At 35.1% G+C, this 25,668-nt stretch overlaps 1 pseudogene; it reads right to left on the bottom strand.

Annotated features, from left to right (window-relative positions):
- The window catches only part of LOC123233374, a 97,208-nt pseudogene that overhangs the window by 36,678 nt on the left and 34,862 nt on the right, over positions 1-25,668 (bottom strand).

Here is a 25,668-nt window from a genome sequence, read left to right as displayed (position 1 = left end):
TACTAGGAGGTTACTCTATAGTCACAGAGGGAAATGGTAGTCAAATGCCCCCATGACCTAAAACCATCCTACATGTCATTCAGTGACTGCCTATCTCACTTGTTGACAAAGCAGATTTCTGAGCTGCTTATATATGGTGCCATTTGATCTAGTGGGGATGCCCTAGGAACAGGATTATGAACAGAAAAGAATAGTAAAGCATTTAGATTGTTTTTTGTTGTTGTTGTAGCATCTAAGATTTTTAGTGAAAGACCAAAATTAACAGCATAGTAATCAAAAGTCTTCCCATGGAATTAGGAATCAGAATCAAATCAAGTATAGTTGCAAAGTACATTTAAATTTGTGATTAATCTAATTCAGGAGAGAAGGGGTGGTGTGGGGGGAAAGGAAGGAAGGAAGGAGGTTGTTAAGAAAGAAAAAGAAAGAAAATAAAGAAATCTGATTACTATGGTTGTCCTATTTTTCCTCGACCATTTAGAAAAATACATTATTGTAGGACAAAACTGTCTTGTTTCACTGGACTTCTAGTCACTGGAGTTCTAGTAATTTTTATAGGGCATGCATCTCATGGGAAATGCCCCACGGAAAAGGGAACAAGGCAATCTCATGCTCTTAAGTGCCTGGTGGCACACTTTAAGATTTCTGGGACTATAATTATAACTTTAAATGTTTCTTTTAAATACACTCTACATAAAATCCCTCACATAAAACTGTATATAACACACTAAAGCATCCTGAGTCACATATCATCAGGCAATGGTGATCCAATCTACATTAAAACTTGACAGGACAGTCAAAAAAAATCAAGAAGAAAAAGTGGCTATTGAAACTCGGTCCTTACTATTAGACTGTGATATGAGAGAAAAGTATTGATTTTGGAAAGATTTTTCCAGGTGACTTTATTATGCTATAGCAGAATTATAATTGGGAATACCTTTCAAATACTAAAATTCAAACTAATGCAATCCAACAAGCATTTGTTCTGAGATACAAAAACAAAATAATCCATACTCTCAATAGGAAACCATTCTACTTCGACTTGGTTATATAACATATAAAATCTCGACAACCATCTGATGGGATCACTTGCATCACAGAGGGGGACAAGTATTTATTAAATACCCACTATGTGCCAGACACAATACTGTTTTATAAATATTATCTCATTTGATTCTCACAAGCCTAGGAGGTAGGTGTTATTATTATCCACATTTTATAGCTGAGGAAACTGAGGCAGACAAAAGTCAAGTGACTTACTAGGGTCACACAGTAAATATGTGAGTCTAGGTTAAGATATCTAAGAAGTACTTTTTTAGCCTCTACTTGAAGACTTCAAGGAGAGAAAAGCTACCACCTCTAGAGACCTCCTGATATCAAGCCTCGTTGCAATCTCTAGCTACTGCTCCTGGTTTTGTTCTCTTGGGCCACACAGATCAGTTCTAGTCCTTTTGCCATACGGTCACTTTTCAGATGCTGGAACATGGCTATCATGTCCTCCCTGAGTCTTCTCAGGCTAAAGATACCCAATTCCTTCATCTGAGTCTCACATGACCTGAACTAAGTTCTGCCACAATCCTGATAGCCTTCCTCTGAATACTGCCCAGTTTATCAATATACTTCTTAAATTGTGGCACGGAGACAGACATACAATATTCCAGATGAGTTCTGATAAGGTCATAATACAGGGGAGGGGACTTTGACCTTTCTATTACTGGAATATGCCTTTCAAAGCAGTCTACAATCTCTCATATTTCTTGCCTACCAAATCACACTGTTGCCTCATAATAACCTTATAATAAAAAAAAAAACCTGAGAACAATAACTGTCTAACTATACCTCCCTCATTTTAACTTGGGAAGGTGATTTTTTAATACCCAAATGTAAGACTGTATATTTATCCCTAATAGATTTTAAATTACTAGAGTGAGCCTGATGCTATATTTCATTAATATTGAAGTTGCAGGAGGTTGGGGATGGTTAATCCTGACTCTATTATTTGGTGAGTTAGTTATTCCTCTCAGTTTTATCATCTGCTCGTTTGATGAACTAATTGTCAATGCCTTTATCCAAGTCATTGATAAAATTGTTAAACAGCATAAGGGCAACCACAGATCTCAGGATGACCATACTGGAAGCCTCTTGCCTTTTTTCTATTAAATCATTAACAGCTACTCTTTAAATCTGGTCATTCATACAGTTCTGAAACTATATATCTATATCATCTTCTAGTCTCTCTCCTCCACAAGAATAGGATAAAACAATTCATCAAAAGCTTTAATAAAATTCTCCATAAACTAGAATTCTCCTCAGGGACTAGACTGATAACTCCATCAAAATAGGAAATGAGATTAGACTGGCATTATCAGCTCTAGATGAAGTCCTTCTGGTTTTTTGTAATTACCACATCCATTTCTAGATGACTATCTCAATTTTTCAAAATTTGTTCCCCAGTCACCTTACCTTACCCCTAAAATAAAGGGAGACTTTCTATCTCAAGATAAATGCAGATATTAAAGAAAAAAATGATGTTGGATTCATATTCTGTATATCAACTTTTGTCTAAAATAAAAAGGAGGAAACTCATGTCTATTCTGGACACTCCTGTGATGAAAAACTGGATGAAATTTTTTAAGCTGCTCAATAGTTTTAGTTTTTATCTATAAAACGAAAATGAAAATGCTTTTCTTCAACCAGAGGCATCAAAACATCATAGATAGAATGCCAATATAGGACTGGAGGAGACTTGCATCTAAATCCTGCCATATATGGCACATATGCATGATAATGGACATGTCACTTAATCCTGTGAGCCTCAGGCAATTCTCAAAGATTTATCTAGTGAGTTATCACAAATTGTTGGTGTATGATGTGTCCTCAACCATAAATAGGTAGGTATTCCTTAGCTTTATATGCTCATCAATTTCCACTTACTTTTCTATGTTATAACTTGCTTTCTTGACTTACTAATTCTAAAATTATGCCTATGACTCTCCAGTCAAAGGAGCATTTGTTACTCCCATTAATAAATATTAGGGTTCCATGACCCAATATGAAACACACATTACCAGACCAGACCAGCAGGAGGTAGTAGAGGAATTCAGAAGTATACATACATTATAATACATGGGGAGCTCTTTGGCTCTATATAAAAATGGAATTAAACTACTACCCCTTCCCCTGGAGCACTAAAGGAGGAACTCTGTTTAATGATGATAATAATTTGAATGCATCATCATCTTGATCACAGTATAATTAAGTGCCAGTACAAAAGTGGAAATTTGGTTCTAGTGATAAAATATCTTACAATAATTATACTCAACTCAAGAACTATGAGGACATAGAATTTCCAATCATTTACAATCTGAGTTTTTCACTTCAGCATTCAAGATGCCCCCCATCCAGCCAACTGGCTCCTCATCTTACTAATTTCATATCTTTTTTTTTTCTTCTCTATACAGCTCATTCCCAGATCTGGACATTTGCTTATCACATCCCTTCTACCTAAAATGCCCTCCTTCCCTCTCTCTATCCATGTGCCTCATGTTCAAAATTCAGCTTTTGAAGGAAATCTTCCATTGACTGAATTCATCTGAATCTAGTTATGCCTCAATTTAGTATGTAATCTCTCAGCACATTTTCTCGGGTCATACTATATTAATTTCACACTTCTTGATTAATTACATATTTTTCATGTATTTTGTGTCAAATCAGCAAGCATTTATTAAGTACCAACTAAGTGCCAGACACTGTGCTTAAGTGCTAGGAATAGAAAAAAGTCAAAATGAATCTCTAAACTCAAAGAACCCACAATCTAATGGGGGAGTCAGCATCCAAACAATTATGTATAAGCAAGATAAACTGGAGACAATCTAAGAGAGAAGGCATGGGCATTGTGAAAGACTAATCTCACCTTGCAGAAGTGTGATTTTACCTAATATTTGTAGGAAGTCAGGATAAAAAGATAAGGAGAACTTTGAATTTCTAGTCCTGATGACAAAAAACAAAACAAAACATATTTTACAATAAATAGCCTTAGAGGGTATGGGAGCTTTTAAGAACCAAAATGAAAAATGAATGAGTTAATTTGTAGAAAGTGCTTTGCAAACCTTAAAGCTTTGCATAAATGCTACTTATAATTATGATTAAAGGAGCAAATTCTAATTAAAATATCTATACTTATCTAATTCTATTTTCTTATCCTCCAGTACATATACATTAAGTTTAAGTTACTTCATACAAGATCTCCCTTAATCTGTAGCCAAAAGGAATCCTAAACAACAAAGCTAATAATGAACATGAGTACTCAAGTTTATGTGAAGAAAGCAGACATAAGTCAACAAAGAATTATATATCCATTATCCCAGAAATTCAATAAAGGAAAACTAAAGGGTTTGCCTATAAAGGCAGATAAATACCTGATCATGAAAACAAACATGAAATATAAACAGCTATAGGGCTATCTCTTAGAAACAAAAGAAGGAAATGACAGAGAATTATGCTTTGATCTCAGATTCTGTCCACATTTCACTGAAACATCTGAGTAAAGAGCAAAAGATTCATTTAGCTGGCCAAGGAATTGGCCTCTACGTTGACTAACACAACTAGCTGGACAAATTTTTTTCTCTGATTGGATTCACTTTGGTTTTGGATGACCTGACAGACTGCTGTCTAAACATTATAAAGTCCTCTCCAATAACTAGAGCGTCTTTTGAAAAAACAACTCTGTTTCTATTCTAAAGAAGCCAACAACAACAACAAAAATATTTCAGCCTCATCTTACCAAGGCTGACAAAATGAGTTCAATGGAAGAAAGTGTGGGATGCCTTGATGAATTACTATCCCAAAGGGCAAATCAATTGACATCTCATCTGTTTAAGAAAAAGTAAAGAAAAAGATAGATAAAAATGAGAGTGGGGTTAAGGGTGGAAAGTCAACTAAAACACCTAAAGGATAGAAATATACACAAAACAGAATCAGTAAGGACCCACAAGTGAGAGAGAAACAAAAACATTCTGGTTTCTCCTAATCACAAGTGACTTATTTAAATAGACAAAATGACAGGCTGGTCTCAATCTATTTTAACTGCCAAATCCTATCAGCAGGGTGTGATTATAGCATAAGACCACCTTCTAGGGAGTTCTCAGCCTCTGCTGAGAATTTACTCCAATCCTAAGTCCATTCCAACAAATGTTGAATCCCTCTAAGCAAACATTTGTACCATTAAAATGATGGGAGGTGAACCTCTGCCCCGAAGTTTGACAGAAAAATTTATAAATGTACAATACAGCCAAATCTGGATATATGTATATGTATATAATTAAATAGCTTTTTATAGGTGTATAATATAAAATTTTATAAATGATGTCCCAAAAGTCTTAGTGCATGTTCAAGTTTTAATATATGACATATATACATATATATACATATATATATGTATATATATAATATGACACAGACTTTTTCTTTAAAGGATTTGAAGAACAGTTTGCACCTTTGAACTAAAAAGCTACACTAAAGGCAAGAGAAATCCCAGGCTCTGACCCAGAGCTTCCTGCTCTTAACTTTTTTTTTTTAAATCCACCCTTATTTCAACATGAAATTGTAAGAAATAAGGACCCAAGGGCACATTTTTTCACAAGTTCCTTCACCTCTAAGCCAATTCCTGTAAAATATTTTGAATATACAATTTTTTTACTACATTACCTAAAACTGTTCCTTACAGTATTAACAGACATGATTCCTGAAAAATGCAGAACTATGATCTAAAGAAATACCATTAGAAAAGTGAATGCCTTAATTCCTGTGATTTAAAACAATTTTTTTAAATAAATGTCCATACATTTTAAAACTTTAATCTTAAGAAAGATTTTGTTTTCTTTTCCCTAACTATAAGATCAAGCTAAGGGGCCTGGATGGGGGAGTAGGGAGGGAGGACTATAGAAAATTTCTCTATTGAAGGAAACCTAAAATAAATAATATTTTTCTTTTGACTACATCTAAGATTGATTGTAAAGAAAACACAGTCTCAAAAAAAATGATGTGATTTTATACAGAGGAAAGATGAGAATCACTCAGAATCAGAAGATGAGGGAGGACCTGGCACCTACTAGCTAGGTGACCCTGGGCTGATCTTTTAACCCTGATTTGCTTTAGATTCTTTATCTGCAAAATAAGCTGGAGAAAGAAATGGCAAACCACTCCAGTATCTTTATCAAGAAAACCTGAATGAGTCATGGAGAGTCAGACATGATTGACTGAAAATCTATTATTGAGAGGAATAGTTCCTACTCTAACCTTTAGTAGTCGTGTGCCTGTGGGCTTAGACCCTTTAGTAAACTTTAGGATTTTCATCTAGAATCAGTATAATAATACTTGAATGATCCTTTTTACAACAATTTTTAAGGAAAATAGTTTGCAAATTGTAACTATATCTATGAGATATTACTATCACTACTAGTACTAATGTAAAATGTTATTGAGATGTGGATATGCATTATTAGAAGGAGTTCCCTCACTAAGAGCTCCCTATATCTATTAAGATAGGAGTGGCAGGTCTGGAGTCAGAAGGACCTGGGTTCAAATATGGCCTCAGATACTTCCTAACTGTGTAACCCCCAGCAAGTCACTAAACCACAATTGCTTAGCCCTTACCTCTCTTCTGCTTTGGAACCTCTGCTTGTATGGATGCTAAGACAAAAATAAGGGTTTTAAAAGAGACATATATGGATATGTGTGCATGTATGTATTTTCATTAGATTGTAAGTTCCTTGAGTACAGGAACTACCTTTTGCCTCTTTTTTTTTAACCCTAACACTTAGCAAAGTGTCTGGCATTTAGTTGGTACTTAATAAATGTTTGTTGATTGATTCTATGTGTGAAAATATGTCCCTCTCTAGATAAAAGGAGAATGGGGGAGGGGGAGAGAGAGAGAGAGAGAGAGAGAGAAGAAACAGGCAGATATATAGACTCCAGTTACAAGATACATGTGGGTGATGTGAGTGTGCGTGTGCATGTGCATGTGCGTGTGTCTTCTAATGGGAAACTAGGAGGGAGGAAAATAGCTATGGTGATAAATGAAGCTGAAAGAAAATAGCTTTATTAGACAAATTACCTGAAATACATATGCTTACTATTTTAATTTTTCAGCTTTAGTTGTTCCTAACTTACATATAGAGCCCAGATCATCAATTGACTTGTAATGAATCTCAGAAGACATCTAGTCCAATCATTTAATTTTACTAATGAAGAAATGAAGGTTGAGGAAAGTTAAATGATTCTCCTATGTTCCCACAAGTTTTAAGTCTCAGAGTTAAGATTTGAACCCACATCCTCTGACTCAGAATTTTAATATTCTGCACTGAGTCTAAGGAATGCTTTGAGTTTCTTAGAAGAATACTCTGAAAGTCAGGAACTTCTTGTCTAAACATTTAATTATTCAATTTGATTCAAAAAACACAAGGGCCCTAGATGGTTGGGGATATAATGACAATAGCCATTCAGTCCTTCTCTTTCAGAAGCTTATGTTCTTTTAGGGAATACAATACATACACATTTAATTACAAAGTTATACAAAGTAATTCCAAGAGGGAGCAAGCATTAATATTTTAAATCAAGTGAGGCTTCATGTAAAAGATGACACCTTTATTGTGCTTAATTGAGATTCCACAGCAAAAATTACAAAATTCAAATCATCCATCAGACTTTATGTGAATAGAATCCAAAATTCTTAGACATAAATTGAATAACTGAATCTTTAAAGCCAGTGACTCATGCTACCATTGATGCTTTCAGATACATGGTCTTCAGAGTTGGGAAAACTTCTTGGCCCATGAAAAAATAGCATCCTTGCTTTAGAACTGCCTAAAACATATTACCCATGGACCATAGTGGTTTCTCCCTAACTATATTCAGATGGAAACTTTAACATTCCACACATTAATCTCTGTTGGATTAACAAAGAAAACACTTAATGTTAAAGCAATGAAAAATTGTTTACATTCAGAATGATGAAAAGAAAATTCTTCAATAGAGTCTCTTGATTGAGTAGTCTAGGCTAATATTTTAACTTTTCATGTCTCCAGTTTGCAAAGAAAACAAATCCAGATAAAATATTTTAATCATTTAAAAAAACACAAGGGAAACTACAACATATCCTATGTAGACCTGATGGTGTTTTCTTTGTTCTTTTTTACTCCAAGATGAAACAGCTGTTCATTGTTTAAAATAGCATCTCCCATTTAGGCCTTTTTTCGCGTCAAAAGGAAGCCATCTTATCCTTCCAGTTTGCTAACATTAGAGAGGAGTAAACATTCATTTCCTACATATAGTATTTATAATTGAAGACTTGTGAACTTTGGCGTCTAAAAGTCACACTGACCTCTTCACACCAGGCCTTGAACCTCCCACCCCAAGACCCCACCAAAAGACCACAGTAACCTGAAGGTCACCTTCCTTTAATTCAATTTCACAATTTCTTCCTTATTCCATTCTCCCAGGTCTGACTAAGCCCTGAGCTGGTGCTGCAAAGGGTGGAGACTGAAGTTATTTTATGATACCTTATCAGTGGGCCGATACCAGTGTCTCAAAGAAAAGTCTTAATGGCAGCAAGATCTTTACAAGTTTCTCATGTTACCACTCTTTAACTCAGAGTCTACTGATCTGCCAGTACCTACTATTTTTTTTAAGTCACATCATAGTTGTTGGGTGAAAAAATGTTTTATGATTCCCAGTCCCAGCACAATTTAAGCAACATAGTGTGATCCATGGCTGAGGTCCTTAAGGCAGAAATGCAGGGGAACATAGTTCTTTCAAATGAGCCATTTAAAATAAATTCTCTACCTTTAATTTGGGGGAGGTGAAACCTGTCACACTTAAAACTGAAATGGTTCTCTTGGATTCATTCCAAATCCTACCCCTTCACCCCTCCCTTTTTCCTGATAAAAACTGAATAGTTAAACTTCCATGACATTTTTTTTCCCAAAGACTAGAAAATGTTTAGCAGTTATTAAGCAGGAGCCACTGAATTGGCTGCTAAAACATATTCAGCTGGTGCCAGAGGATACACCACAGCAGAAAGAGTTGTTAGACACAGGTGCTAAATAACCCAGAGACTTTTGAACAGATAGTGCAAACCTCTATCTGAAAATAATGACAAAGTTTCAAATTCTTTATATCAAATTCTCTAATATAAATATAAAACTTAGTGCTTTTGTAGATAGGAGGGAAATTAAAAATCTCAACCTCTTACTAGGTACAGAGAAGTCAAGGTACTTGTTCAAGGTCACACTTACCTTGTTAGTTGGAAGAACCAAGCCTAAAAGTCATCTCCTTGCTCCCAACCCAAGACTTCTCATTACTCTGCTTATATATGTAAAACATTTATCAAAAAGCTTAACTTAGATGATGGATTATGACTTATTTCAAATGGCAATAAGTGACAGCTATAATCAATCAGTGAAGATCTCTTAAGTGCCTGCTATGTGCCTTGAAATCAAAGACAAAAATGAAAGTCCCTGCTCTCAAAGAGGGAATATTATCAAGTCAGAAAAAAAATAGATATATAAAATCAATAAACACTAAACTAAAGGTAATTTGAGGATAGAGTTAGCCACAGCAGGAAGGAGAGAAGGCTTTGAACACAAGGAATTAGTGTTTTTGCTGAACTTTATGGAAGCTATGGATCCTAAGAGGCAGAGGTGGGAAAACAACCTAGATATGGGGTAGAGTATGTGTCTTTGCAGAGATAGGAGATGTAATGTTGCATGGGAGCAATAGCCAGGAAAGCCAGTCTATATGACTATAGAATGCATTAAGGGAAATAGTATTTGCTAAACTTGAAAGGAAGGTTGGATCCCTGTTGTAAAAAAAGAGCTTTTAAATAACCAAATAGGGAAATTTGTAGAAAAACAAACTCACAAAATCTCTCTCTTTCTTCAGGATGCAGGTCAAGCACAACCTTCTACAAATAGCCTTTACTGATCACTCTGAACTGCTAATGGTCCTCATCCCACAGTATGCTATATTCAACTAGCTCGCATTGTGTGTGTGTGTGTGTGTGTGTGTGTGTGTGTGTGTGAGAGAGAGAGAGAGAGAGAGAGAGAGAGAGAGAGAGAATATGAATATGGGAAACTCCTTAAAAATAGATATAATAAAATAGGTATAATATCATTTTTTTTAATTTGGGAACCTAGTACCTGGCATAGAGTCAGCATTTAATAAATGATCACCAATTGGTTGGTTGACTAAAAGAGTTAAAGATATAGAGGAAAAACTGAAAAGAAGATCTGGTCAAGTATAGCTCCAAGGTAATGATAATGGGTTACACAAAAGACTGTGCTGACCTCAGCAGAATTGCATTTTAGAAGATGGGTTTAAGGACAAAAATAATGAGCGCATTGAGTATGAGTGGCTTATGGGGCATCATGTTCAAAATGTTGAGTAGGCAATTGATGATGAGGACCTTGAGCTCAAGAGGGAGATAGGTGCTAAATATATACTTGTGTAATTCATCTGCATAAAGTTGATAATCAAACTGAAGGGAAATGATGAGGTTGTTGAAAGAGAAAAGTTTCTGGTCAGAGCCTTAGTTATAACCATATTTGGGAGGAAGAATACAGATATTAATAAAACAAAGGTGACTGAGAAAGAATATTTAAGCCAGTAAAAGGAGAGAGAACTAAGGGAGATTAGTGTCACAAAAATCTAGAGAAGAGAGTGTATAGTTTTTAAAAAATTGCATTTACATCATTTAAAGTTTGCAAAGCACTTTTATAAATATTATCTCATTTTATCTTTATGACAGTCCTGTAAGGTAGGTGCTATTATTATGTTTATTTTAAAGATGAAGAAACCAAGGTAGAGAAAGGCTAAGTGACTTGCCCAGGATCATATATCTAGTAAGCAGTATAGAGATTAAAATTAATATGCAAAATAATAAATATCATATTTATGAATTTAATAATAAACTAACATAAAAGCTAACTAAAAGGGTACTAGCCAGCTCACTCCCAAGAGCAAAAGACAGCAAAGGAGGAATTACAGCCAACTATACAAACGTGACCACACAAGCATGGAGGCTCAGGAGAGATTAAAGGGAATTTTGGGAAATACTAAGGAACTTATGGAGGATGCAGTCCATGTTCAAAATCTTCATTTATACATACCCCCCTGTGATCCTATTGGGAGACCAGTCTTCCCAAAAGGATCATGAAAACATAATCAACTTAAAAATGGCAATAATTTGTAGATAAAAGGAAAAGAGAACAAAATCAATGATTGCTACATTGACAAAAACCAATTTGGGGGCAGTCCCCTTTGGCATAAAAGTATACATTCAAAACAAATGTTTTCAACCCCTCATAGTTCAATTTCACATCCCAAAGTTCAGTCTGGATCTTTTGGTGGAGTGTGTGGTCTCTGCAGGCATCTTTATAGTGCCTTCTCCAAACAGGTTCATCTTCTGGATTCTGAGAGGTAGCAAGTTTCTTATGCTAAAATTGCTCAAATTAAAGTCAAAGTTCACAACAATAACATAGTCCCCTGTGAGGGGTCACTCAGGGATGCATGACTAAGTTATAAGATATATAAATCAATTTGCAAAAGAAATTAAAACATCAAAAAATCCAAACAAAAGAGAAAAAATAACTTGTGGATGAAATATAAAATATCAAAATCTTATGTCTAAAAAAAATCTAAGTAAAGGAAAAAAATAAACCTATAACAGATACTTGAATCAGGACCTAATTAAAGTGATTTAAGCAATTGTGAACTTATCCAGCCAGTATCCAGCTCTACAGAAAATTTGCCACACTATGAAAGACAGAAAAGGGACTAGATTATAGGAGCCAGGATGGCAGCCAAACTGAGACGTTCATTGGGCTCAGGGAAGTTCAGCCTCTGACATATGCTAGAACAGCTGCAACCTTGACCCCAAACAAGTTCAAGTCCTCTTGTCTTGGTTCAAAATTACATCAATCCCACTTGGACTGGTTGGTCTCTTTGACTTTGTGCTCAACTGGCACTATTAAGTTTAGCTTTGTGCTTCTTTAGCATGGTACAATGGCTCTTTTTAAATTCTTTCTTCTGGAATCAGACAGAATCATTAAGGAAATTCCCATGATTTTTAAATAATCAGTGGTATTATTTCTATAGCATGATGATTTTTGGGTATGCATTAATATTAGAACAAAAGCACTTTAAACTTATATTACTTCAAAATAGGAAAAAAAGATTAATAATACTAATAAAACAGGCTTCAAGTCCAAAAAAGGAGAGAGAGAATAAAACTCAAATACTGTATTGCACATGCAGGAAGAAAAACAATAATAAAAATGCTTTAAAAATCAAAAATATATTGCTTAGAATCAGTGACACACTGTGTCAGTCAAGAAGAGGTAGAATACAAAGATTCCTCATCAAAAAATGAAATCCATCCTTTTTAAACTTTGCCATGAACCACTGTGTGAGTGCAAATGATTTTTACAAAATAACAGATATATAAAAACAAAACAGAAGTAGAATAGATAATGCACATTCAAATAAAGTACCAAAATCCCAAAATTCACAATAGCCCAATTGTTGACAATAGCAAACAAACCCATTATTATATAGGATTCACTTGAGTTTATATATAGTCACTTGCTGTGTGATATGTAAAAAACCTATGAACTGATGTAGACATGAATCACAAATCTACATTAAATCTTTCAACCTCAGTGAGAAATCTAAATTGTTCTGGTGGAAGTAATTAAGCTGACGAGTTAAAATATCATGCACGCTGGAGCTCTTTTTGGCTTCCTGTTTTATATATAAAAAGTTTTGGAGGGAACTTCTATTTGTTTCTCTACCTTTTAATACAAAATTCTTTATATATTCTTGATATACATACATATCATCCATTCAGAAACTACAAGAAATATGAAGTCATTCCTCAAGACTCCTTAAAATTACAATTTAAATTCTTAAGTCATTATATTCTCCAAAGTTTTATACTGTAACCAGTTCTGATAGAGTCCATCATATATATGACAATTAACAAAGGCAAAAAGGAAGAAAAGGCTGTATAAGGAACATGTGACCTTGATAGTTGAGATGACAAATCCAGGATACATAAGACTTTGGGGCTTTTTACAACTCTTAAAAATATTTGAGAATTATATCCTGTTGTGGTTAGCCATAATGTGGAGATTTAAATTAATATACAAAATACTAAATATATTTACAAATTTGTATTAATAATAAACTAACAAAGATAACTAAGTAAAAAGGTACTGACCATTCAGCTCCCCAGAGCAAAAGAGAACAAGGGAGGAGTTACAGACAACTATATTCAAACATGACCAGGAAAATGTGGAGGTGCAGGAGAGATTAAAGGGAATTTGGGGAAATACTCAGGCACTTATGGGGGATGCAGTCCAAGGTTCAAAATCTCCATTTATATGGTGGTTAGGCAAGGTTTGTCCTTTAATTGGGACTTTATTCATTCCCCTAACTAGTTGCCTAAGTAACCAACTTAAGAAATTTAACAAACATGTTTAGCAGAAAGATTAAAATGGTTGATAATGGAGCCATTAGATTTTTTTAACTAAGAGATCATTGATACCTTTGGAACCACCAACTTCTATTGAGTAATGAAGTTGGAGCCCAGGTAGCAAGAGGTAAAAAGAAAAGAAATAGAAGCTACTTTTGATTGTGAAAGGGAGGAGATCTACATGATGATAATTTGAGGGGATGGTAAGATCAGGTGAAGAATTCTAAATTAAGGGCTGGTTTCTAAGTTCCAGGGAATGAGTCAGTAGATAAAGAGAGATGGACAAATAAGAGAGGGGGATAATTGTGATGGCATTTTGCTGGATATAAGAAAAGGATTGAGGTCAAGAATAGTATTAGAGGGGCTGGCTTTGGCAAGGATAAAGAGAAGAGAATGAGAAATAATAAGAATTTTTGAGTAGGGAAAGAAGATCAACCTCTCCAAACTACCTCATTAAAATTTGAGTTTAAGTCTGCTGAGAGGATTGTGTGAAGATTAATTTAAGGGAGGTTTAGAGATAGAAGAGGAGTTTGGGAACAGTGGCTATAATGAATAAAATAGAGGTAAAGCATAAGCAATAACAGATCAAGGGGGCAAGAGGCTCAAGAATAAAGAAAAGTTTAATATAAAATTGGTTAACTATAGAAATAAGACAGGAATATTTCCTGAGAATCCTCAAGATTAGAATATTATCTTATCAATAAATTTTACTTAATGAAATAGGAGGAAGTTGTCACTGATCATGTAAAGAATAAAGTCAAAAAACAGAATTTGAGTTAGATTAAATATGTCTAGATAGATAGATAGATATGTATATAATCATTCTTCATATTATTTATCAAAATGTGAGACTTTTTTGAACTGACTTAATGTTTTTGGTTGATTTAAAAATATTATTGTAGTCATGTAGAGAATATCATCTATATTCTACATCTTATTGTCTGCATATTTTTAAGTCCATTTTATTTAGCATTGTGGGTGTAGAAAACAAATACCTGTCCTATACTTGCTACACTTACAGTACTTCATATTGAGTACCTTTCTATATTTCCCTTATAGGGAAACCTAGGTATGATCCACAAACCAATATATAAGTAACTTTTCCCTCAAGGTACTAGGATTGCGGTTAAATAACATTATGAAAAAAGAGAATGTAGTTCCCCACTTCATTAGAATACAGTTTCCCTCAGGACTAAATCTGGCATATTCCTGGCTTGTCAATATATGTTCTTTAGTAGGACAAATGGGTACAGTACTCATCACTGATGGACAAAGCAAACTTTAGCCAAAAACTAAAAATAAAGGAGAGAGATCCATGCATTGATCCAAAGACTAAGTGAAATAAAAGAATAACTAATGGAGTGTCATTTGTGATTATCTTTCTAGCTGACCTGCTGTTTTTAATATCTATTATTTTTTTAAAAACTTTCCTTCCATCTCAAAATCAATACTGTAGACTGGTTTAAGATAGAAAAGCCATAAAGGGCTAGGCAGTAGAGGATAAGTGACTTGGGAAGGGTCACAAAGGTAAGAAGTGGCTGGGGCTAAATTTGAACTCAGGATCACCCATCTGTAAGACTAGTTCTTAATCCACTGGCCCACCTAGAAACGTCCCACTTACATCTATTTTTGATGAAGAGTACTTCTGAAAACTCATAGAACCATTTCTAAAAAATGGCAAATTCATTAGAATTATTTATCACAAATTTTCTACTTTTCTTTTTAGTAAAGTCCTATTCTAGTATTATCATGATTTGGAGGTTATATCAAATACTTAAAGGGTTCAGTAGAGCCTAAAGTTAAGTACTGCACTATGATTTTTAGGGGAATAGTTATATATTTTGTATCTATCTTTTCAAAGACCAGTCCAGCTAACTTCAAAGCAATCCATCAGGAGAAGTTAGACATACAGTGACAAATGTCTTTGATTGTCCTTCTTACCTCTTCCCCCAACTTGAGAAAGCAAGCAGTTTGATATCAATTATACATGTGAAGTCAAGCAAAGCATACTGCTATATTAGTCATATTGCAAAAGAAAATGAAGACAAAAATTAGAACAAGTTTGTTTCAATCTAAATTGAGTTTATCAATTCTCTCTCTGGAGGTGGATGGCATTTTTCATCATCGGTTCTTTAAAATTGTCTTGGATCATTGTCTTGATCAGAATAGTTAAGTCTTTCAGCAATTTGTCACTGTTACAAATATTGCTAATGCTATGAACAATGTTGTCCTGGTTCTGTTCACTTCACTTTGCATAAATTCATGTAAGTCTTCTGAGGTTTTTCTGAAAGCATCCTGCTCATCACAATCATATATTGCAATTTGTTTAGCCATTCCTCAGTTGATAGGCATGCCTTCAGTATTGAATTCTTTTCCACCACAAAACATTGCTATAGAGTAGCCAAATGTTGGAGGAGATGTGACAAAACTGGGATACCAATTTATTGCTGGTGGAGTTGTGAATTGATTCAATCATTCTGGAAGGCAATTTGGAATTATGCTCAAAGGACTTTAAAGGAATGCATGTTCTTTGATTCAGCAATACTGCTGGTAGGTTTGTGTCCCAAAGAAATAATAAAAAATGGTTGTACAAAACTATTCATAGCCACACTCTTTGTGGTGGCAAACATTGGAAAATGAGGGGATGTCCTTTGCTTGGGGAATGATTGAACAAATTGTGATATGTGATAGAATACTATTGTGCTATAAGGAATGATGAACTACTTGATTTCTATATGAACTGGAAAGACCTCCATGAATGGATGCAGTGTGAAATGAGCAGAACCAAGAGAACATTGTACACAGAAATCGAAACATTGTGAAATGATCAAATGTAACCAACTTTGCTACTAGTAGCAATACAATCCTCCAGGACAATCCTGAAGGATGTACGAGAAAAAATGACATATACATCAAGAGAAAGAACTATGGGGGTAGAAATCCAGAAAAAAAAAAACAGATGATTTATCATTTGTTTATATGGGTATATGATTTGGGGGGTTGATTTTAAAAGATTACTCTACTACAAAAATGAATAATATGGAAATCGATTTTGAGCATATGTGCATAATATATGCATAACCCAGTGGAATTGCTTGTCAACTCTGGGAAGGGGGAGGGAAGAGAGGAGGGAGACAACAAGAATCATGTAACCATGGAGAAAAATTTAAAAATAAAATATATTTTTTAAAAAGCTGCTATGTATTTTTTTATACAAATAGATCCTTTTCCATTTTCTTTTATGTCTTTGGGATATTCAGACATTGTAATAGTAGTATTCCTGGGTCAAAGAGCATCCAGTTTTATATCCCTTTGGATATAGTTCCAAATTGCTCTGAAGAATGGTTGCACTAGTTCACAACTGCATCAACAGTGTATTAGTGTCTCAATTTTTCCACATCCTCTCTAGCACTTGTCATTTTTCTTTTCTATCATATTAGCCAATCTGCAAGGTATGAAGTTGTATTTCAAAAAATGTTTTAATTTGCATTTATCCAATCAATAATCATTTAGAGCATGTTTTCATTTAACTATTGATATCCTGAATTTCTTCTTCTGAAAACTGCCTATTCATATCCTCTCACCATTTGTCACCTGGGGAATGGCTTTAAGTGTCACTTATATCCTAAAGGTAAAGCTTTCCATCAATCTCTACTCCCAAATGCTAGTCCTTTCTCCTTTCTCAAACTGCTCTGTATTTACCTATCTACATACGTGTTGGGCTTTACTGTAGCCTCCTTTAAGTTTCTTGAAGACAGAGTATATTTCATTTCTACTTTTATATTACTGTCTTCTTGACATATAATGACTTTTTAATAGTACATAATCAAATAAATTGGGCTATTGCCATCTTTAAAGGGCAGTGGAGGGATCAATGGATCCTCATAACTAGAATGGGTTGTACCCTGGCAAGAACAGTTACCTCACCTATTGAATGTCTTTCAGGATCAGGCAAAGCTAATGATTCAACCTTTCCAGTAGCTTTTCCTGTTGTGAAATAACCACACCTCATTCATGCAGAGAATGGTAGAATATTATTCCCATGAATAAGAGATGGCCAAGAAAATAAGCCAGAATCAATTCAACTCAATTCAACAAATATTTATTAATCACGTATTATGTACAAGGCTCTGCACTAGGCACCGAGGAGGCAAAATTAGAGATAACACAATTTCCTGCTCTGTTAAGCATATTACAAGCAAATTAAGGTGGAAGCAGGCAGGAGATAGGAGCTGATGCTTAGACAACTTACCATGATATATGAAATAGTTTCAAGGGGTAAGTTCAGACCAATGGCTATTAGAAAATTTGGGATGGAAAGACTATTTTCACCAGCATAAGTATGGAGGAAGTTATTAGGGAAGGAGATTTGCTATGAAGTCTGTATGAAGCCCTAAATAAAGGAAGACAATTCAGCAAATGGAGATGAAAGGAAAGTCCATCCAAAACCTAAAGGATGATATAGACCAGGGGTTGGCAACGTATGGCTCTTTCTGCAAGAGTCATGAAGTCCATTTTTTTTTCAGGCGCTGTTACAGGAGCACGCACTGTGAGCACTGTACGGCTCTCACGAAATTACATTTTAAAAAATGTGGCTTTTATGGCTCTCACAGCCAAAAAGGTTACCGACCCCTGGTATAGACAATATTATAAGAAAGAAGAGAAGGTTGGTTAAAAAAAAAAGTGGGGCGATGGGAAGTAGTCTAAAAGTTGTGATATGAAATAAAACTCTACAGATAGGACTTAGTGCCAAAATCTGGAAGGTCTTCAATATCAGAGTCTGGAATTTATTCTTTAATTAATCAGTCAGTGGTGACACATTTAAGATTATTTTGTAGAGGCTTGGCAAGAACCTAGAGGCACATTAGAAAGATTATTTGGATGGCTTGAAGGCTAGATCAGAGAATAGGTTGCAGACAGAAAAACCATTTGGAAAGCGATTAAAGTAGCCTAAGTGAGGAGAAAGCTGACTTTACAGGAAAGTTGCAGTGGAATATGGAGACTATGGAGCAGATGTGGAAAAGATTACAGAAGAATTGAGCGAATCTGGGGAGTGATCTACACTAAGAAGTGCAGGGTCAGAAAGAAGGAAGAGTTAAAGATGACTCCAAGAAGAGGTGGTCTGTTCCTTGCTTTTAGCATTCCTGCTTTCACTTGTACATTCAAATCCATACCCTCCTATTCCTCTATAATCTTTTCCCATCAATCATCCACTCTCTCTTTTATGAACTTTCAATAATTCTCTCTTTATGCAAGCTATTTTCTTACTATAGTAGTATGTGTAGGTCTCCCCACCCCAAAGAAATTCCCTTTGATCCTACAACTCCCTCAAATAATTATTAACTCAAAAGGGTGTGTCAATCTAATTCTCTATGTATCCACCCATCATCTTAGTACTTTTTTAAATTGAAGTATCTCATCCTGGCAGCTAGGTGGCTCAGAGGATAGAGCACTGGACTTGGAGTCAAGAAGACCTGAGTTCAAATCTACTCTTAGACACATACTAGCTGTGTGACCTGTTTGCCTTAATCCACTAGAGAAGAAAGAGACAAACCACTTCAGAATGTTTGCTGAGAAAACCTACTAGACAGTATTGACATGCCCACCTGCCTATAATGTCCTCCTCTCACTCAACTCTTGCCTCATCTCCAAGAAGTTGTGACTATAGCGCAGTGACCACATCCTAGTAAACCTTCTCCACAAGAAGACTAAACCAAATTCAAGGTAACCAACAGTCCTCAAACATACCCCAAGCATAAAAAGACTTCCGCAGGCAGAATGGGTAGATGAGAAAAATTCAATAAAGGTACAGTGGAACACTTAGAGGTCAGTCAGACAATGAAGACACCAAGGCCATCTGCTTCATCCAGAATCATGGAGAGTCTTCCTGAATTTTATCCTGTCACTGGATTTTACTGACTGGAAGAGAGAGTGAAGTCAAAGACTTTGAACAACACTGCCTCATTTAAATCTAACTCACTGGCAAGTTAAGATATTACCCTTGTGATATCAATGGTCTTCTTCAATAAAAGGGATGAACCACAGTATTGATGTGCTATGGTCCAAGAGGTTACAAACACAATACAGCTGGACACAATAGAAAGACTTCATTTTCTTATTTGTATTGCTAACCTTCCCCATCTCCTCTTCCTCCCAACCCTCTATGCAATACCACCTCCTATTTCACCCTCACCCCTGCAATGTAAATTCTTTGATTGCAAAGAATATTTTTGCCTCAGATTTGTAGCTCCAGCATTTAGTACAGAGATTGGCACATAATTAGGCTTTAACAAATGCTTGTTCATTCATTCATTCATCCATTAATTCATTTATTCACCAATTTCCTCTACTTTCACTGCTTCTGCTTACTATATATCCCTATTCAATCCTCTAAAAATTGATGAGAGAGAGACTTTGCATCTCCACCAATATATTGAAACATTACTCTGTAAAGTCATTAATGGTATCAATAAATCCCAAGATCATTTTGAAGGGATTCCTTGACTTATTCTCCTTCATCTATTTTTGTAGTGTTTTAGAGCATGACCCACTAAATCCTTTAAAAAAAAGAAAACTTTCTTATTATTACTCTCATTTTTTGATACTCTCTCCTGACACCACTCCCAGGCTTCCATAATACTACCCTTTCATGCTGTCCCTACTCCTATAACTCAGTTCCTCCTTTGTCTTTTTATAGACTCCTTATCTTCTCATTCTTTACATCAGTGATTCCCAAAGTGGGCACCACTGCCCCCTGGTGGGTGCTGCAGCAATCCAGGAGAGCGGTGATGGCCACAAGTGCATTTATGTTTCCTATTAATTGCTATTAAAATTTTAAAAATTAATTTCCAGGGGCACTAAGTAATATTTCTTCTGGAAAGGGGATGGTAGGCCAAAAAAGTTTGGGAACCACTGCTTTATATGATGGGGTGTCCCTTAAGGTTTCTTTCTAAACACTCTTCTCCACCTACAACTTCTGCCTTGATGAGTTTATATACTTCTATAGATTCAATTATCACCTGTAAGCAGATGATTCTCAACTTATGTCAACCAAAAACAAAACAGAGGGATTTTGTACTGTATTCTGAACATCTCTGAGGCAATTAATTGTATGACTATGAAGGTGTGGTCTGCTATAGAAAAAAATAGTCTGTAAAAACCTGCCTGTTTCCTTTCTGTATCTTGATCATGAACACCCTTGATACATGAGTATGTCACTCCCATAACATTTTTTATAGTGATAAGAATATAGTATATGTGTGATTAGTCAGTAATATATTCTCATTCACCTTTAGGATTAATTATATCATTTGTAATTTTTTTCACCTCCTTTTTGTATCATTTGCCCTTTGCATCCTCTCACTCAGTGATCGTATTAGCTCTTAATTTTCATCTTGATGCTGATGACTCCTAGATCCATTTCTCTAATTTTCCAAGTCTCTCTTTTAAATTTATCTTGCACCCATCTACTACCTATTGGACATTTATGATTGGCTATCCCATAGGTATCTCAAACTTAAGACATCAAAAACAGAAGTCTTCTTACTACAAAACTCACCACTCTTCTTAATTTTTCTATTAACTCACCATCATCTTCCAGTTGCTCAGGTTTGTAACATCAGTGATTCCATACTCTTTTATTCATCAGTTATCAGATCTTGATATTTCTATTTTGGCAATGCCTCAAGTACATTTTCTTCTCTCCATTTATGTCAACATCCTCATCCTTGCCTTTATCACTTTTAGCCTATATGCCTACTATTTACATACTACTAGACTACTAATTGATTTACCTGCATTGTTTTTCTTCTCTTCATACCATACTCCACATAGCTTCCAAAATAATTTTCCTGAAATTGAGGTCTGTCTATGTCACTCCCCTGCCCGATAAACTCCAATGTTTATCATCTTGAGGCTAAAATTTAAATTCCAATGTTTGACTCTCTTTACCATTTGGACCCAACTAACCTTTCTAGATTTATTTAGAAATTATTCCATTTTACATATTCCATGAAGTCAAATTGATTTTTCATTATTCTTCATATATGATACCCATCTCCTACCTTCATGCCTTTGCACTGGCTTTCCTACATGTCTAGAATACTTTTCTTTCTCATTCCATCTCTGAGAATTCCTAATTTCCATTAGGACTCAAATCAAACTTTGCTTTTAAGATGAGGTCTTCCTTGATCTATCCTAGCAGCTGTGGCCTTACCCCTAAAATTACTCTTTTTATCAGGAAACAAGAGTCAGTATAAATGCAGTTAATACAGCCTCAAAAATCAATATGGGACTACCTTCCTAAAGAGACACTGACAAATTTATTCCATTTTAGGTCAACTTATGGTCTTCTTTCTAGTTTCTTCTATAAATGCTCATTGGATGATCTTACTTAATTATATTACACGTTAAGTTTTCTATATATGTTCTTTCCCCCCTGTTTTTCTCAGTTTTCTGATGGGATAACTAGTTTAATATTTGGCCATGCCCACCTCCAATGATCTGTGAACAAAACTATTCTTCACAATAGGTGTCATCTTTCTTTGGCTGCCATGTCTTTCTACTTGGCAAGAAAATAAAATGTGTTCTTTGTGAGATTTCTCTTGGCTACCTTATTGTAGAAATTGCTTTACATCAACTGTGTTCTAAGAAATTATGAAAATCATAATCAATATCTTTACTTTTATCAGTTTCTCTTTTTTAGAATCAACAATTAGCTAAAATATTTGGAAGTGAAATTATTATAAGCAGAGCCTGCTCATCATTCTTCTACCCTAAGTCTAGTGTTGATTTTGACCTTTGCTCTAACTAGTTTAAGGTCAGGCTGACTATAGACAGTCGATTCCTGAATGAGTCCCACGTTAGCTACCAGCCGCTTTCAATCTGTTAAATTATAGGCAATTTCATTTTCTGAAATGTTGTTCAATAGCAGTGCCTTCTAATTCTCTCTTTTTTGTATTTATTATATATACATCTCTTTATTCTTTAATTTCTTATGAAAAGGAAAAGGAAAAGGAAAATATGAAAAGATATATTCCAACATTTTTTGTTATCTGACTCTATGCCCACTGTTAAACTGAAAACAGTGAAGATCAAAGTTAGCTGTAAGATTTTGTCAAGTTCTTCATTTTCTGCAACTGCTAAAATTCCAAGACATCTAAAACTGAACTCCTCACATTCTTGTCTTGTTGTCCTTTTCCTGACTTCTTTATTTCAATAACCATACCATCTACCTCCTAATGTTTTTTGAGAGTGTGGGGGGATGAGAAGAGGGAAGGAGGTATGGTCACTTGGAAGTGAAATCATACTAAAAAGAGCCTCATCTGTAAACCATTTTACAAAATAAAAAGCTCCAGCTTGTGATCACCTTCTCTAGTCACCTTCCAACATTGAGGTGATGGCTTCCTCTTCAAATTTTTCATATCCATTTCATTGAGCCTTTTTTTGCACTCACCTCACTTTCTTCTGTATTATAGTTATTTATGTATTTGTCCTTTCCCCTGGTAGACTGTAAGTTCTCTAAAAGTAGAGCATATATTTTATTTATTTTGCATCCTCAGCTCATAGCACAGTGGCTTACACTTAGTAGGTATTTAATATATGTTTGTCCAATTGGATCAATTTTATAAATTGATTTATTTAGGTCATGGAAAATAAAATTGAGATTCAAAGATGAATACCTATAGGAGGTTTATCCATGCCATGTCAGTAGAGTGACATTTCAGTGTATTTTTAGTAAAGAAAAGGCTATTTAATTGGCATGGAAAAAGCATAAGTGATTTTTTAGTTAAAATTTTTTGGCTTTTCAATTAATTATCACAAAGCAAAACTCAAACTTCATACAACTTGATGAGTGTAATAAGAAAGAGTTTTTCCATTTGCACCATGATACCAAGTATTACATCTAGGTTGCCATTGAATGCTTGCATCATTCAGATTTGGCTTTCATTTATACTTCAAAATGTTATTTCAACTCCCTGTGATTTCTCTTTTTGGATGTACAGCTTCCCAAAATCTTCAAGGATGGGAAATGTGGAGGTGGAAGTACTGAAAAGAGGTAGCAGAGGGTCAATGATTATTATTTCATTGTCTATCCTTCTTCCTCTTCCCTCTTCTGCCTCCCAAAGAAGTTAGCCAAGGGCACATTTTTTTCCACTACTTTTGCCCAGTGGAAAAAAAAGGTGGGGGCTCTAAAAGAATGGTGCCATGTCTGGGATCCTGCTGGTTCCCACCCTATTGAGACCCTGTCTCACCCACGCCAATGGCATTCTATAACCTTACTTCCAGAGTCTTTATTGTTCTTTTTTTATATCTTGGAAAAATTGGGTGCTAGGAAGTAAGTACACCCCCGGGATCCTGGATTTACCCAATCAGTCCTTACTCAGCAGCTCCATGTCTCAATGACCCTGGCAGAATGACATAGGTCATATTTTCACATGGATGAACTGTTCTTGAACAATTTCTCCAGTGTCTGAGGCACAAACAGGCTTTTCTTCAATATCAGGCATGCATGTCTTCTCCGCCCCTTGCTTTTTAACAAACATATGTATTGTGGCCAGTAGAAGAGAAGACATTCCATTCCCCCTTAATGTTTGAGTTTTTTCACCCCCTCCCCTTTTCCTTGCCCCCTTTTTTTGCCTTTCTTTCTTATTATCTCAGGATAAGGATGAAGTGCAGGACCTATATTTGCATCTGTTTTTCTTGGTGGTGTCCTCTCACTATGAGCCTCCTCTGGGATAGGCTAGGATGATTGATTTATTTTTGCACTTGTTCCCATTTAGGAATGGGGGGAGAAGTAACATCATATATCATTTCCATCTGGGTACTTGAATAAACAGAGGATACACATTAATGTTTAGATCATAGGATTTAGAGATGGAAGAAGCCCTGCAGACCATTTAGTTCAATTCCATCAGTTTTCATATGATTCAATTAAGTTCAAGAGTCTTTAAGTAGTTTTCGTAATACCACCCAGATAATAAATGGCAGAGCCAAATTTGAACTTGGGTCTTCTGTAACTAAGTATATAATTTTTTCTATCTCACATTGTTCTTTCTTCTCAGATATGTAGACACCATTTAGGGTCATGCTTTTCCACAAAACTATGTATTATGAGTCTGAGTCTATCTCAAAATATATCATAGATTACATCCAGAGGTATGCTAGTAAATATTTAACAATCATTAGTTGGGGTGGGGGAGACATGGGGATATTATAGGCAACATACACTTTTAAGTTCAATCTGCATTATTAATATTTTCTCCACCACTTTTCTTAAGTCTAAATAACCAAAAAAATCAATAATTCAAGCTTAGATTTTTAGCATTTGCCAATTCCAAATGTATAAAAATACATCTGAAAATGTACAGTTGGTTTTTACAAGCCCAGGTAAGCTGACTCCAACACCCCTACAAATAACTATAGAACTAATTTGTCTTCTTTTCTAAAAGAATCATCAAATGGACCACATTCCTATAAATCTTTTCATAAAACCAAAGCATTTTATTATGTTTAGCAATGAGAAAGTGTAGCATAGTTGATAAAGTATTAAACTTGGAGTCAAAAAAGTCTGAGGTTGAATTCAGACTCTGCCACTTACTAATTAGTTATATGATCCTGGGTAAATCACTTAAATTAAGTGTGCTCCAGACAAATCTCTAAGACAAAAAAGAGATTTTGGCCCCTACTAGTAGAGTGCCTTCCTCAGAAGAAGTTCTCCAGTCTGACAAAATTATATCTCTTTTGTATTCACTCATCTTTCACAATTATAAGGAAGATGCAAAGAATGCCCTGAAGAAAATGAGAAAATGCCAAGTTGGGAGTTCCATTTGTCTCTTTGCTCTTTTGTTGTTACCCATTTGATTTTTTTTTAAATTAATACTAGGGATTCCCATCTCATCCAGGTTAGAAGTACAAGAACTACTCACAAGATCCTCCTACTGATTGGCATAGGAGTTTTGCCTCACTCCATTTGCAAGTAGGCTAGTTCACTTCTTAGAAATGCTGATTCTCCTCCCTCTTTCCTAGGCACTCATCATATTGATGCTGGACTTTGTTTGAACATCTCATCATTTTAGTCTATTGCAACTCCAAATTGCCACAGTCAAGAGATCCAGGAGCAAAAGCAAAAGCTTATTCCA

Source organism: Gracilinanus agilis, chromosome 2 (genome assembly GCF_016433145.1).
Source record: "Gracilinanus agilis isolate LMUSP501 chromosome 2, AgileGrace, whole genome shotgun sequence".
Classification (NCBI taxonomy): domain Eukaryota; kingdom Metazoa; phylum Chordata; class Mammalia; order Didelphimorphia; family Didelphidae; genus Gracilinanus; species Gracilinanus agilis.
The sequence above is the reverse complement of the archived record's forward strand: the minus strand, read 5'-3'. Positions and strand labels throughout refer to the sequence as shown.